This window comes from Microcebus murinus, chromosome 15 (genome assembly GCF_040939455.1).
Source record: "Microcebus murinus isolate Inina chromosome 15, M.murinus_Inina_mat1.0, whole genome shotgun sequence".
NCBI lineage: Eukaryota > Metazoa > Chordata > Mammalia > Primates > Cheirogaleidae > Microcebus > Microcebus murinus.
In genome coordinates, this window is record NC_134118.1 from 58,216,141 (window position 1) to 58,231,206 (window position 15,066).

Genomic DNA, 15,066 nt, shown 5'->3' on the forward strand with positions numbered 1-15,066 from the left:
ATGAATAAGAGCCAAAACAAAGGGAAAAGGAGGGAAGAGGGCATGAACAAAGGTAAAGAGAGATTTTTAGTGTACACTGGGAGGTCTATACTGCCTAAAGTAGAGAACTGGTATAAGGAAATAGCAGAAGAGAACATTAGCACATGTATCGATACTTGAAGACCAACCTAAAGAATATCAGTTTTATCCTATCAGTGATGCAAAGGGAATATGAGTTTTTGAACAAAGCTTTGACATGAGTAAAGTGGCATTTTAAGAAAATTTCTAAATTTTGGGTTTATACTCTTTCTTATAGCTGAATTGTCCACAGATATGGGCATTTGGGATTCCCTTCTCTCACATTTTCAAGAATTTTGTGTCCATTTGCCTATGTTTACAGCACCTTTGGTTCATATAATCCCTCAGATTTAAGTTCACTTTTCTAGTATAGGAGGATATTGAGGTAGCAGGCATGAGATTTGCCACAATCCATCTTGTATGCAGACCATGTGGCCAAGGGCTCCTTCCAAATTTGGTTCTGACAACTCCACAGGCTCGAAACATCTACAACAGTGGTTCCCAATCTTTTTGGCACAAGGGATCAGTTTTGTGGAGGACAATTTTTCCATGGACTGGCTGTGGGGGGAGAAAGGGACCATTGTGGCATGATTCAAACACATTACATTTATTGTTGAGTCAAACCTCTTTGCTCATATAGCCACTCCCCAACACTAGTATCACGGCCTCAGCTCCATCTCAGATCATCAGGCATTAGATTCTCATAAGGAGCAGGCAACCTACCTGCCTCGCATCCTCAGTTTACAGAATTCACGCTCCTATGAGAATTTAATGCTGCCTCTGATCTAACAGGAGGCGGAGCTTATGTGATGATGTAAGCGACGGGGAGCGACTGTAAATGCAGATGAAGCTTCACTTGCTCACCCACTGCTCACCTCCTGCTCTGTGGCAAGGTTCCTAACAGGCCACAGACTGGTACTGGTCAGCGGCCCAGGGGTTGGGGACCACAGCTCTAGAAGATAGACACATTCAACTCTCTTCCTTCAACAGACAGTTATAGAAACAGAGAAATATTGCTTTGTTCTTTTCCCCCATTATTGTTTTTTTTTCCTGATTACATAAATACATGCTTATTTTCAAAAATTCAAATACACCACAGTTTAAGGAAGAAATCACCTGGAATCCCAACCCCTCTCAGACAACCACTATTAATACATCAGAGACCTTCTATTAAGCACTTTATTGCATATGTACACATACACACATATATTTTGTAATTTCAATCATGGTATTGGTAACGTGTTGGCAATATGAATATCATACTATTTAGTCATTTTGTTGTTTTCCAATTTTCTCTTCTCCACTTTCCCACCCTTTAATCCTGCTCTTCACACACACAGCTTTATATATCTAGTATATATCTGCCATAATTTTACACTTTCATAAGCATATACATACATAGGTTTTTTATTGTCATTGTTACATTTGCAAAAGGAGTATCTGTTACATGTACTTCTCATCATCATGTGTTACCCACTAAGCTGCATCTTGGAAATGCCTCCCAGTGATGTGTAAGCCATTCTCTTCACTATGTCATGAAATAAGAATAACTAATATTGATTACTTACTATGTCCTGGGCATTGTTCCCAAATACATTGCCTGCATTATCTCACTTAATTCTCACAAAAAATTTATGGATTGGTATCATTACTGTCTTCATTTTATGGATGAGGAAACTGAGACACAAGGGCTAAACACTTTTCCCAGGACTGTTCATCACAGTTAAGATGAATACAGGGATTAAAGCCCAGGCATCTGATGCTAGAGCCGTGCCAAGAAGCCCGGGAGTGGTAGTGCTCCCAACCTGCCCCTCACCAATGGCGGGCACTCTCTTTGACTGCAGGCTTTAGCCACCATAATAATGCCGCAATAAATATCCCTGGATATACATCCTGATCTATTAGTGCTTTTATTTCTTTCATTCAGCAAACATTTACTAAGTGTTCATTTGGTTCCAGGGTCGATTCTGGATGCTGGAGTTCCCATGATGAAGGAGATAGATGAGGTCCTTGTTTTTCATACAGCTCACATTCTGGTGGGAGAAGACAATAAATGAATGAATGAGTCAACAAGGGAGTTAACAAATGAACAACAAGAGAAACAGGAGATAACAGTAAGTCATATCCAGGGAGTTAAAATGACTGAGAGCCACTTGGTAATGACTGTAGATATTTTTTATATGGTACAGATTCCCAAGTGTGAGATTGCTAGGTTGAAAGGACATGTATATTTTTAGTTTTAATAATTATTGCTACTTTACTTTCCAAATATCTTATTTCCAACTTCTACCAACAACAGAAATACAGATTTAAAAAATGAGCTTTTTTTGTCTTCCTTTTTTTGACACTAGGAGAACTTGAAAAGATTCTTCCTTCTCAGTTAACCATTCTGACTTATTTCAAATTCAACATCCATAAATGTGCATCAGCAATGAGGTAAACACCCAAAATTACTTTTTATCATTTTCTCTACTTTTATATATATATATATATATATATATATTCCTATGAAATCAAGAATGTGCACACCCCTGAACACACTCAAAAGAAATGTGTGCGCTCCTTTGTTAATAAGGTAGGGGTGGAGAGGTGTCTCGTCTCATTTTCTTAATACAGACAGTAGAAGAGTTAACATTTTTAAAAGGTAGTTGAATACATTTATTTAAAAAAAAATAGCAAGAAAGCAAGTCGAACAGGTTGAAAGAGACTCTTATAAAGAAAAATCTTGATAAACATTAAAAAGCAACCCTTGGAGGGGCTGAGGTATGTTCAGGAGTAGCAATCAAAAGAATACCACCGAACCTACCATCCATAGCCTCTGCAGCCGGACTTTCCCACCACATCCTCTTTCCTTGTTTAAAGGCCTGCCTTGTTATCACAAGTTCTCAGGGACTGTCATTATTTTGAGAACTCATAAATATGCAACAGGTATTTCACGGGAGAAAATGCAACTGAATAAGTCAAAACCACCCTAAGGCAGAGAAAAGAAGACAGCCTGTCTTAGTGGCTCCCCAGAGCCACAAGCCCTCCAACCATTCTAAGGAAAAGTGAGGAGCCTGCACTCAGGGGCAGCTTCTCTGCATCTGAATCCAACCGCTCACTTTAAAGGTCTACGTGCTTTATGTGTGCAGGAAAGCAGGGTTTTATTTTAACCATGTTTCACAAGCAAAAGCAATGAAAAGAATTCCACGCCTAATCTTTTTTTTTTCCCCTCTCCCTTGAAATTTGATCATATTCCTAACTTTAGTCATACTGCCTGGTTTCCTTTCCTTAATGGAGTGAAATTTATGTCTGTGATTAGAGAATTGGCTTGGGAAAACCATTTGAGTTTTAAAAGTTATACATTTTAACAATAATAGATATGGGAATCCTGGAAGAAACCCAGTGTGCTTGGATGTTAATACAGACATCATAATGACTTGCTATTTCAATCCACAGTTAGTGGGTAATGGTGGATTAAATTTATTGGGGGGTGGGAAAAGGACAAAATTTTGAGTTTAAACTTTTGACAAAGATAGCATGGTGATACATTCAAAATTATAACCTAAATAGATAGCTTTTTGGCCAAAATGTCTGAGGGATATTTTGAAAATAATGAAGGAGGTGACGGCATTAAAAGAGTAGCTTTGTTGGAAGCACCTTTAACTACAAGTATGATCCTTGAACTCCAGTATTCATAGACACAGGGGGAAAAGTAATCGGATATTCCTTGCTTTATGTGATAGATATATTCCTTAATCCAACCATACATTCAGTGTATCAGGGAAACTCACTATAAACGAAACAATACGGTCAGACCTTGAGAGAAAGAGGGACAAGCAACGAAATCCCCTCCACCAAATCACAAACAGGCCAAACCCCTCCTGTTTGGAGGCTTCTGGGGAGTAGCAAGAGATCTGCCCTCAGAGCAGACAAACCTGAATGCAAATCCCTCTACATTCTTGCTGTGTGACTTAGAGCAAGTTACTTAATATTTCTGAGCTCCTTCTGCAGAACTGGATGTTACCAGTTCCTCACTTCAGAGGATGTTGTAAAAATGAAATGAGATACTCTATGTAAAACAAAGAAGGCATTTATCATACTTTGGTTCCTTCCTCCTTTCCACCCAGTTGTTACCTGGCTTTGAGATGACTGAAGTGGAAGACAGGAGTCCACAGGAAATAAGAGGGGGAATGTGGGGTGAAAAAGGAAGGGCTGCTTGGGAGTGGTCAATACTAACTTGGCAGAACAACCTCGGGTTAAAGAACTAAAGAAACCCCACCCTTACCTGAGGCCTAACCTGGAGCCGGCCCTCTCCTGCAGGCAGGAAAGCTTTTGTAATATGAGTAATTCCCTCCCAATGCTTTTCATTTCTGAGTTTTTCTCATCAAGGCATACTCATTCATTTATGTTGCTGCTCTGTGCAGTTTAGCGCTCCTGTGAATTTATTTTTATGTCACTCAATTTCGATACTGTTCATTTAAATGGTATAGGCCAGTGGTAGTCTTTATCCTAAAACGGGTCATAAATATTTATTCCTACAACATGATAGTTTCAAAAATATTGTCTATGATATCCCAAGCATAACAAATGAGAAAAACTGAATGTATGACCCCAAGCAGTTCATTTAACATACAAACTCTCAAATAACACTGTCACATATAACATCTTCCATAATGTATAGGAAAGTACAGTTGAAAAATCTTAGTGATTCTTTAGACCTCTTAATAAGTGCATGAAATGAAAAATACAGGATTAAAATTTGTGTAAAAATATTTTCTCACTAAGACTTTTCATTTTCTTAGGCCTGATGAACTGTCAGATGAGTTGTCATTTGCATCAAACACTCAGGGGACTTTGTTTAGAGGTACATTTTTCACAAAAGACCAAATGTTGCTCACTTGACAAGAGTTACTGGCTGCACCTATCAAGATGTGTGAAGAACAACAGAATCTCACTAAGGTGTCAATGGCTGAGCTAGTTGGCGGTTCATTCACGGTTCATTCACGGCATATGGGGCCTGCTCCCAGGCACAAGATGAAATTTCAGAGCTCTGGGCCTCAGGAGATCACAAATGATACATATCTGGACCTTTAGGATCCCCCATGAGCAGATGAAACTGCCAGTGTTGTCTCCATAAATGCCAAAGATCTAACATTACAGATCCAGGAGGCAGGATGCAGTTAATCACATTCCCCAGCCACGAGCACATACAGGAATTGGCAGGAAGTAATACATGCTTTAGACCAATTGTGAGGCCACTGTCTTTTACAGATGTCTGTCTTCTATTGAACAGAGATGTGTGGTAGGCAGATATGTGTTGGGAAATCCATGCTCTGCCTTAAGAGATGTCTGATGATGAGAAAAGTATCTTCATTCAAGGATCTAGATTACCTAATCTCATTGCACCACAGTATGGGCCATCATCAGGCAAGAATTTTTATTCATTTTTCTTTGCTCGTTTTTTCCCCAAGACTTACTACAGAGTTAGCTAGGTGTTCAGTTTTATAGACAATTTATCACAAGTTTTTGAATTGTAACTAAAGACTACTGAAATATTTGAGACTTATTTTTATACAGGCCCTCATTATGTTGCCCAGGCTGGAGTGCAGTGGCTATTCACAGGCATGATCATAGCACACTACAGTCTCAAAATCCTGGCCCCAAGCCATCCTCCTGCCCCACCCCCTTGAGTAGCTGGGACTACACGCACACACCACCACATCCAGCTGAGACTCTTTTTTTAATTCTATGTTGTAAAAACAAATCATTCATTCATTCATTCATTCAAGTTTTTAAAAACCAATTCAGTCAGTAGAGGTGGGAGAAAATGACACAAACCATTATTTGTGTGATATAAGTCTATACAACCCAAAAAGTCTCCTGTCTTTTCTAATCCTTTAACCAGTTCTTTTGGCATCATATAGATAAATTTTAGATGGCTTAAAATGGCACCGATCCTCTAACAAATACATTTCAATAAGATTTCATAGCAACATGGCTTTATGCTAGCATTTCTTAAACAAATGCAGAAAAACTCCATATAGTAAATTCTCTGCTCCCCACACCCACCAACATCCACTCCATCACCACCACCAGCACCAAATTGCTTTATTGCAGTAGAATTATGTTATAATGTTAAATTGCTATAATTCAGTTTCCAAGCTAGAAGAAAAGCAGTATATATAGCTTAGTCTTTCAGAAGCAAATTAGCATGTGAAAAGAAATGTGTTGTAGGAGGACAAGGAAGTAGGGGAAGGAACTTTGGGGAGAAAGAAGGAAATGACACCCAGAGGCTATCTCCATACCCTTTTAGGCCTCTTTGTGTATTCCTGGGGTTTTGTTTGGTTTTCTTATAGCAGATATAAGGATGTTTGAGGCAGTGGGTGATTGTAGTAAAAGGTGATTGCAACTTGATGACAGGGTTAAAGAACCTTGCAGAGTTCCTAAGGCCTTCGATGCTCAGCTGGGTCATTTCCATGGAAAGAGTGCCCAACACAGGAACCAGAGCAAACATTTTTAGAACACAACACCTTGTTGCAGAAAATGAGTTGTAAGCAAATCAATGAAGCACCATTCCTATAAGCCTCTAGCTGACATAGAAACTACATTGCTCTACCAAATCCTTCTTTAAAGTGAGATGCCACCACTACCTACCCCTTCATTTAACAAGGATTCATTTCGAATTATTATGCATCGAGTCCTCTGATAGAACGGGGTGGGGGTGGGAGGAACACAAAGATGAAATGACAAGAAGATGGACCTTGCCCTCAACATTCTGCAAAGTGGGTAGTTGAGGGAAGGAGGCATTGTAAGAGAGGAATGTAAAAATCTAACTTCTCCTTGTAGCTCTTTTCCCCCTTTAATCAAGCCCACATGTTTAACACCAGGGAACTGAATGTGGTGAGGAGGGAAGGATTATAAAAATGTTCACTTTCATCCTACAGATATGAGAAAACAAGAACATATTGCCATTACTCGACAACTTTATAGCTCCAAATAACGCTCACATGCAGTAAATCAGAGGAAGCTTTCGCTGGCTGCAGGGAACGGGTGCCCCACGTTTGCTGCAGGAGGGAGCGGGCGACTCCGTCGGTGCCAGGCTGCCAGGGGCTCTGGATGGGATCTGGGGGAAAGGGCTGGGGACGGCAGGAGGCAGGGGAGGCCCAATCTGCTCTCGGAGCCAACAAAAGTCTCCAAAGCCCAGTCCCTCAGCAACCTTCCTTCTCTTCTGAAGAAATGACAGAAATCAGGAAATATTACTTCGGCTTGCAGGCTTCTGTCCTGGCCTATCAAACCCACAAAGAAGTCTCAGCAAATTACTGGAAACTGCACTTTGAACTTAGCCCCTGGCAAGGAGCCCAGTCAAACAGAAATGTAAAAGTTCCTTTCCTCCGTGGGGCCCCTGCACCGGGGTGTCCCTACAGACACTCCAGAGCTGATTGCAACAGGTTGGAATGAGGCCCTGAGCCAGGAAAACAAGCCCTGACCAGTATGATTTCCTACTGCCTGTGTTGTTTCTTAAAAAGGTTTTTTTTGGCTGGTTCTCCCTCGTTTTGTTGGACTGAGTTACAGGCTCAGGTCCCATCGAGGAAAAGACTGGCACCATTTTCACAAAATGCTTAATCCTTGTTTAGTTCGAAAACTGCTCCATCAGCCCCACCGGTAAGTGCAGGGAGTACAGTGGTGTTGCGGGCGGGGGCAGGGGCTGGCCAGGGTAGTTGCTAAGCAAATTCTCAGAACTCCTAGGAATCGAGAAGCAATTAGCTTGTAAACCCCACAGATATTTCTACCTCCGACAAGGGAGACGATATTTCTCTGCCCACCAGACTTCACTACATGGTATCAAAATAAACCAACAACAGGGACTGTCCCAGAACGAACAGCCCCAGCAGGGCTCAGTCCCATGGCTGTTTCTCCTTCTCAAGGGGAAACAAAACACTGGTCTCTTTCTAGCTCTGTTATATTTCTAAGAAAACTCAATTTGCACAAGCAAATAAACTGACTCATTATAAAACTAAGAGGTCAACAAGAGGCAGATAAAACTAAAGGTTGGACAGCTGGAGAAACAAGCCTCTCTTCCAGCTGCAGCGGGGGCTCTTGGAGGAAGCAACAGTCCCCCAGGGATCCCGCAGCGACCTGGGAAGGGGGGAGGGCAGGAGAAGGGGAAAGAGGAGACCGTTTTCTGTTAGATCAAACATTCCTTTCTCAAGTCCTAAAACTGATTCGAATCACAGCCAGATCAGGCCAGCAGTGACCTAACTCTCTTAACGCGCAATTGTTTTAACTGCTTTCTCATAATGGGTTCTTTTTCTGCGACATTTGTATTGCTTCCTATGCAAAGTGTGAACAGGGCAGTTGATCTACTCTTCTGATGCTTTTATAAAGAAAAGATCCAGAAAGTGTTTTTGAAAGCCCTACATTCTCCCTGAAGATTTCACACAGATTGGTGGAACTGCTTGTTCTGTCTCTAAGCCCACAGCTTCCCCCTTCCCTGCCTCTCTGACCTCCAACTGACCCAGTTCTGCAGCAATCAACAGTCAATGAACACCACGCAATTCAGGAAAAAACGCTATTGGGTAAAGGCTCATTTTAGGGCACTCCTCCCTGTCATATTCCAGGGAGGTTCCCACAGGTTTTCGACTTTGATTGTTAATGCAGAACTCTTGCACACAGTTTACCATTTGTTTCCCCTCTCCTACCTCCCAGTGGCTCTCGTGGAAATAATGGAAGAAAGAACAACAAACCCAGGTTCCACGTAAAGTCTACAAAGACAGTGTGTTTCCAGGGTGGGTCATTCTTCCATCCAAGTATTCCATATGCATTTATTATGATTCTCTCTAACAAAACAAATCTCACTGTGCATATCCCTTTTAGGACCTGTGTCCTCATGTACAAAATAACCTGGTAGAAAAATACCTAACTCCTGGGGCTGCTGTTTCCATAGATGGCGAGTGTGAGTGGTCACACCCAGCACACAGAGGTTTCCTGGGAACCGTTGTAAGTAGAAGACTAGATGCTAGACGAGAGGTCAGAGCTGGAGGGGAGTCTCTGGGCAGCAGGAGAGCAGAGCCTGCTGGGGAGTATGAACTCCCCTAGAGAAAAGACAAAGGATGCAAAGCAGAGTCCAGAACTGAGCTTGGCAGTAGCAGGAATCAGAGCAGAGCGTCTTGAACTCTGGTGAGCGAGAGAAGCCTGAGGAGTGCTGGAACCACTGGCAGGCCCCTTGGCCATGCCCATGCGCCCCCAAAGGTTCTGATCCAGTAGGCCAGGCCAGGCCCCAGGTGACTGTAATGCTGGACATCCTCGAGCCACACTAGAAAAGCCCAAGTCAGAGAGTGTGAGGAAGAAGAGGCATCAGGAAGAGTGCAGCAGAGAGGCATGGAAAGCAGCGAGACACTCTATTAAATGGAAGGACCAAGGGTTAGTAGCAGAACAGGGTCAAAAGAGAAGAGAGTATATTAAGGGGCTGGGGGTTGCTTAGCATCCAAAGCTGCAAGGAGGGCAAGGACTCCGAGAACCCTGGCAAGGCCCTGACTCTCTACAGGTCCAGTGGACAAGTAAAAGGAGAAGATTATTTTGATATATGCTATTAAATGCTCAAATTCTGTTTGGAAAAAAACATAGTACACAAGCAAGCATTTTAAAATTTATATTATGCCAATATGATGTTCAAGCGAAAATGTTCTAAAAACCCAGATGAATCCAAGCTTCTTTCACAAAAGAAGCTTCATTCGTGCAATATAGGTAATTGGCTGCCTGGAACCCTGCAACTAACTCATCAGGATCCACGCAGAACTAAAACCACCCCATGGATACTGATAACAACAGGTTAGTCATTTGCACCCATCCATGTCTTCAATTTCTTACTTACATTACCGACCCAAAGCATGAACATACATTCTAAGCCGTAGAGGCACAGAAAGCCAGAAGAGCTCTGGCTGCAAAGAAGACCTCCCTTTCCATTCAGAAAGCCAAGGAGACACTCACCTCCAGTTGTGTCAAGTCACGTGGAAGACCAGGACTCTGTGGGTGACCACTAGCAACAAGGGACAGGAGATTCAGAACACTTCCCAGCAGGACACATTCTTAGTGCCTAAAAGCCTTCCCCTTCCCCATCCCCATCCCCACTCATTGGGCCTTGACCACCCCACTGATGACAACAAGGAAAAAATTGCATTTGTAAGTAATTTTTCAAAATATTTTAATTACATTATGAAGAAGGCAATACTAAGATCTACAGAATAAAAGCAAAAGGATGAAAAATTGGAGAAAGGAAGATGTCCAGAAGATCCAGCATGTGACTGATTGGATTTCCAGAGACAAAGGTCAGAGAATATATCATGGCAGAAATCATCAAAGAAATAATGTGAGAAAATTCTCCATAACGGAAAGACATGAGTAAAGGCCCGTTAAGTGAGCAGCAGATTGAATACCGTGCAAGATTTACAGCAAAGCATTTCAGTGCCAAATTGAGAGGATCCTAAAAGCTTCCAAAAGAGGGGAAAAGGCCACAAATAAAGGACTCATAGAATCGCTGTCGCACCCCTCAGCAGCGACACCTGCAGCCATTAGGCAAGAGAACAACGCCGCTAGAATGCTAAAGGAAAAAGTGATCCGATCTGGATTTATATATCTAGGCATACCAGTCACTAACAGTATATACATCACACACAGGCTGGGAAGAGGCTAGTCTCGCCTCTCTCGCTGAACATCTCTCTTCTGAGGCCTTCACTTGCTTGGGATCATCTCACCCATGTTTTCTCTTTGAAGGAGCTGCTTTTACCTAGGCAAGGAGCACTAGAAGCTTTCTCCACAATGCCCTGTGCTCATGGATTTAAATTCGGCTGCCTGAGCTCACAACCCTTTGCCTTAATTCTTCACCTCTTGACCACCTGAACTATTAACCTTGCCGTCTGTCCCCACCACCCCCACCCAGTTTGCCCTCCTTTCCGTATTTCATTGTAAGCTTTTCTCCTAGACCCAGAGATACCAGATATGACCCTTATATCCCTTCTTAAGACATGGGCAGCCCCCACCTAGTCTATTCCACTCAAACAACAGGTCCGAGACAGAAAAGATCAGGTGGGGCCAGGTTGAGACTCAGAGCAAAAGGAAAATAAGGGAATCTGCTACCAGGAAATGCCTCTGCACCAGAATTGAAGAGTTGTATGCTATGTCCATATTTGAGCTCACCAAGGTGATGACTACATAGGGATTCTGGCCAGAGGCCTTTTTAAGAAATGTGTATCTGCCTAGAACGTCATCTTTGTCACAACTCTCAGGATCTTTAAGCCCAACGGTGGGAAAGAATTTCTATGGTGTTTGGATCCAGCAGAGTAAAGAAGAGGTAACCTCATTGGCTTGCTCCATCATGATGAACAGAGTCCAACAACTTATGAAGCCCAAAAAAGCATCGGAGACATTAGGGCATGCTTTAATCCTTTTTAATTAGGATTAAAAAATTAGGTAAACTCAGTATTTACTTAGAAATGTAAAACTCCCCCAAACTCCAGTGCTAGTGTAGTTTGTTGGACAAACTCAACATGTCCAAAATCTAATTCATTCCTAAAAACTTCTTTCCTAAAACTTCTCCTCTTCCAACTTCCCTATTTTAGTCAATGGAATCACCAGCATCCTTTCCATATGGCTCCCAAACTACGCGTGATCTTGGTATCCTCCAGCAACCTCATGCCAGCCGGCAAAATCCCATCAAACCTGGAGAATCCCGTTGGCCCTCCTCTGCGTTAACTCTCCCCCTGTCCACCACCCACCTTCTCAGGGTCACTCTAGGTCGGGTCCTCATTCCCTCCAGCTAGACCACAGCTTCCCATCTGCTGCCACTGCATAAATGAACACAGTGCAGGGTCCTTTTCCCTTCCCTGACTTTCAGTGAGTAATGTTGCTACCCAGAATAAAGTCTCCATTGTGACTAAATTTTGGCCAGTGAGCTGTGCAGGCTGCTGGGAAGGCGGACTCTGCTGGGATGCATGCCCCTTTGCCATTCTCTTCTCCCACCTTCTATCCTGCAATGCAGGCATTGCCGATGGAGGCCAGCGGCCATCTCAGACCATGCAGAAACTGTGAGGACGGAGGCCTGCTCCCCTAGGAAAGAGAAGCAGAAAAACAGCAGAAGCCTGGATCCCTGAAGACTGCATGGAGCTCACACACCTGCTTGGAATCGCCCATGGGAAATAACTCTTCTGTACATCAGCCACTATTTCTCCAGTCTCTTGTTACTCACAGCTGCATGCAAATCATAACTGACAAATGTTTGCTTTCAAAAATCATTGGTGGCTCCCAAATTCCAATGAAACAATGTCCAGACTCCTTGGCCCAGTATCAGGGCAATATCAAGTCTGGACTCAATATCAAGTCTCCTGGCCTTGCACCCAGGGCAATATCAAGTCTGGACTTAAACTTCATTTCCAATCGTGTCTTCTACTCCTTTCCCCATGCAGTTTATAACCCAGCCAACCTAAACAGCTGTGATCCCCAAGGAGCGTGGCCATCACCAACTGTGTTGAACAGATTTGGAGATCACTAGGGCTGAAGATGGGGAGGACCTCAGCAAACCTCTAGACAGGGGCTTTATAACAGTTTTTACCAGTGAATACCCCCTTCTGTTTTTAAACTAATATCTTACACAAAACTCCAACATATAAAAGATAAAAAGCAGGCTGCTCTGATGTGAAAACCACCAGCCTGGTCCAAATTTTTATATCCTTAAAGGTGGGGAAACTGAGGCTCACATGGGTGGGGGTTGGTGTGATGGGTCCAAGTCTGGTTAGTTGCAGGCCCAGAACTAGAACCCAGGTTTCCCAGCACCTGCTCTGTTCTTCTCATTATTTTTACCGATAAGTGATATAAATATATGCTCAAGAAAAGTAAAACTAAGTAGCAAGTCTTCAGATGCCTCTATTTCTGGTTAAGAGAAGAGAGACTTGCACTAAACCAGGATTTCCAGGCCTACTCACTTTCTGCCAGCTGGGTTGACTAGGGATACAACATAAAGAACAATATCCTGGGGTTAATTCCTATCCATCTGGAATTTTCCAACACCAGAACATTTCCAATTCCGACCCATGCCCAAGGGAGCTGATGTAATTAGCCTCGCATCCAGAGAAGTGAGATTATTTACCAGGTCAAAGGATGTGTCTCCCCATGGTACTCATAAAAGCCTACTGGCTGGTGTTCCACACTATTACAAAACATCAAACTGTTGGCTTACCTGGGAAAACCGCGTTCTGTTTGGTTCTTTAGTCATCCTGTGGGAGTTCAGCAACCATATGCGGCAAGTGGAGTTGAAGATGTCTGTACTGTCAGCCCTGCCTTTGGTGCTGGGAAAACCCTGACTCCACCCAACAGTGTTTCAGGAAAGCCGCTGCCCTGGGTAGAACAGAGAGCGAACCCATCACTGCATTCAAAGGAAGGGACCTCAGAGATCACTAAGTCCCACTTCATCGAGGTGAAATTCTCCTTTGATATTTAACTGTTTTGAATTAGGTCTCTTCTCCCTACTCGGATGATAAAACCACAAAGGACAGGACAAAGTGTATGCCACAAGATTAATGTCACCTAAGGAGAAAATAAGTGAACGTGACTGTTGAGCACAGAAAGAGGAAGGGGAAGAAACAGAACTTGTGTAGGGGCCCACAGGGCAGTGGTGGCTGATGACAAGTTCTCACAGGTGACCCCAGGCGGTGTCTCCACTTCCCAGAGAAGAGGGCAGGGCGGGAAGAGCAGAAGGAGAGTGGAGAGGATGGAATGACTGGCTACTCACCTCCCCTGGACACTGAGGGATTGGGACTTGCAGGTGAAGCTGGTCCCTGCAGAGTCTGACAGACCCGGACTCACAGCCTGACCACCCCACACCCTGTGTGACCTGGGCCAAGTGACCCCTCTGAAATGTCTATAAAATGGAGATGATAATATCGAACCTACTTGATGAGGGTATTATGAGGAAGAAAGGAAAGCACGGCACAGAGCCTGGCACCTGGGAAGCGCTCATGCATGTGAGCTGTGATCGTGTTTCACTCCTGCACTCCGTCTCCCCAGCCATGAATAGCTTAACAGCGGAGACCGTGCCCTCACTTCCCCCAGCACCCGGAATCCACACTTAGATGCCTTAAAAGTGTTGGCTGATTGATTAACGGGCGCTGGAAGAGGAGGCTGAGCTCATTAGATTACATGTGACAGCATGTTCCTTCCAGGTCTCAAAGAGCTGCCTACATGCCCTTTATTTGGGGTGAAAGCAGCAAGTCCTCGCGCCTTTTAAAGTCTACCAGAGTGTCCCCCATTGCACAGATGAAAGAGGAAAACTGTCAGGAGCAAGCGAGGGGCGGCGAGAGCCAGGCACAGGGACGCAGGGGCAGGCTTCCCAGCCAGAGGCCTGCGGGCCGCCGGCGCGGCTCTGCCCTCCCGCGCGAAGCCTCCGCGTTCAGACTTGCGCGGCAGCTCCCACAAAACCAGCTCCGCCTTTCCCTCCCCACCGGATCGCGCCGCCTTTGTCTTGCAGCTCAGTTCGCACCGTAAAACCCCAGGCCAGTCGTGCCTTTTCATTTGTAATGATCAAAGTGGAGAGCTGTCTGCTGCAGAGGCAAGCACTCTTTTCATACATGTATGTTTTTCAATTCAGATTCAAAACAGTCCTCTGGGCTCACCTGTCCCCCAGTTTTCGGAATGAGGTATGCATTTCCCCGGTGCAGGCAGGGAGGTCACGTGGCCGCCCTTGGCCGCCGCAGGCCGCCGCCTATCCCGTCTGGGGAGTCAGGTTACCTGGAATGTCGGGCCACTTCTCCGAGTCTGGGTAGAGGCCGGAAGGACTGGGTGCGGGAGTGGAGGGCCGTGGGGAGACTGGGTGGAGAAACCAGAAACCTGGGTGGAGGAAAACAGGTTTCCTTTTTTAGGGCACCCGTGCTGCAGGCACATGTGGATGGGGGTTGGGGGGAGGTGAGGAACTGCCAGGTACCTTTGTTTGTCTTGAAACAAAGAGAGAGAGGAGGAAGGTGCATTTTTTTTTTTTTTTTG

General features: G+C 44.1%; 1 long non-coding RNA gene across 1 annotated transcript; it reads right to left on the bottom strand.

The window, feature by feature from the left end:
- Positions 1–860: 860 nt before the first annotated feature.
- On the bottom strand, positions 861–14,688 carry LOC105882091 (uncharacterized). Its single transcript, XR_012923258.1, has 3 exons — positions 13,820–14,688; positions 13,268–13,425; positions 861–2,090 (listed from the first exon to the last, which is right to left on the bottom strand). It is a non-coding gene; the product is annotated as an uncharacterized LOC105882091 (long non-coding RNA).
- Positions 14,689–15,066: the final 378 nt, after the last annotated feature.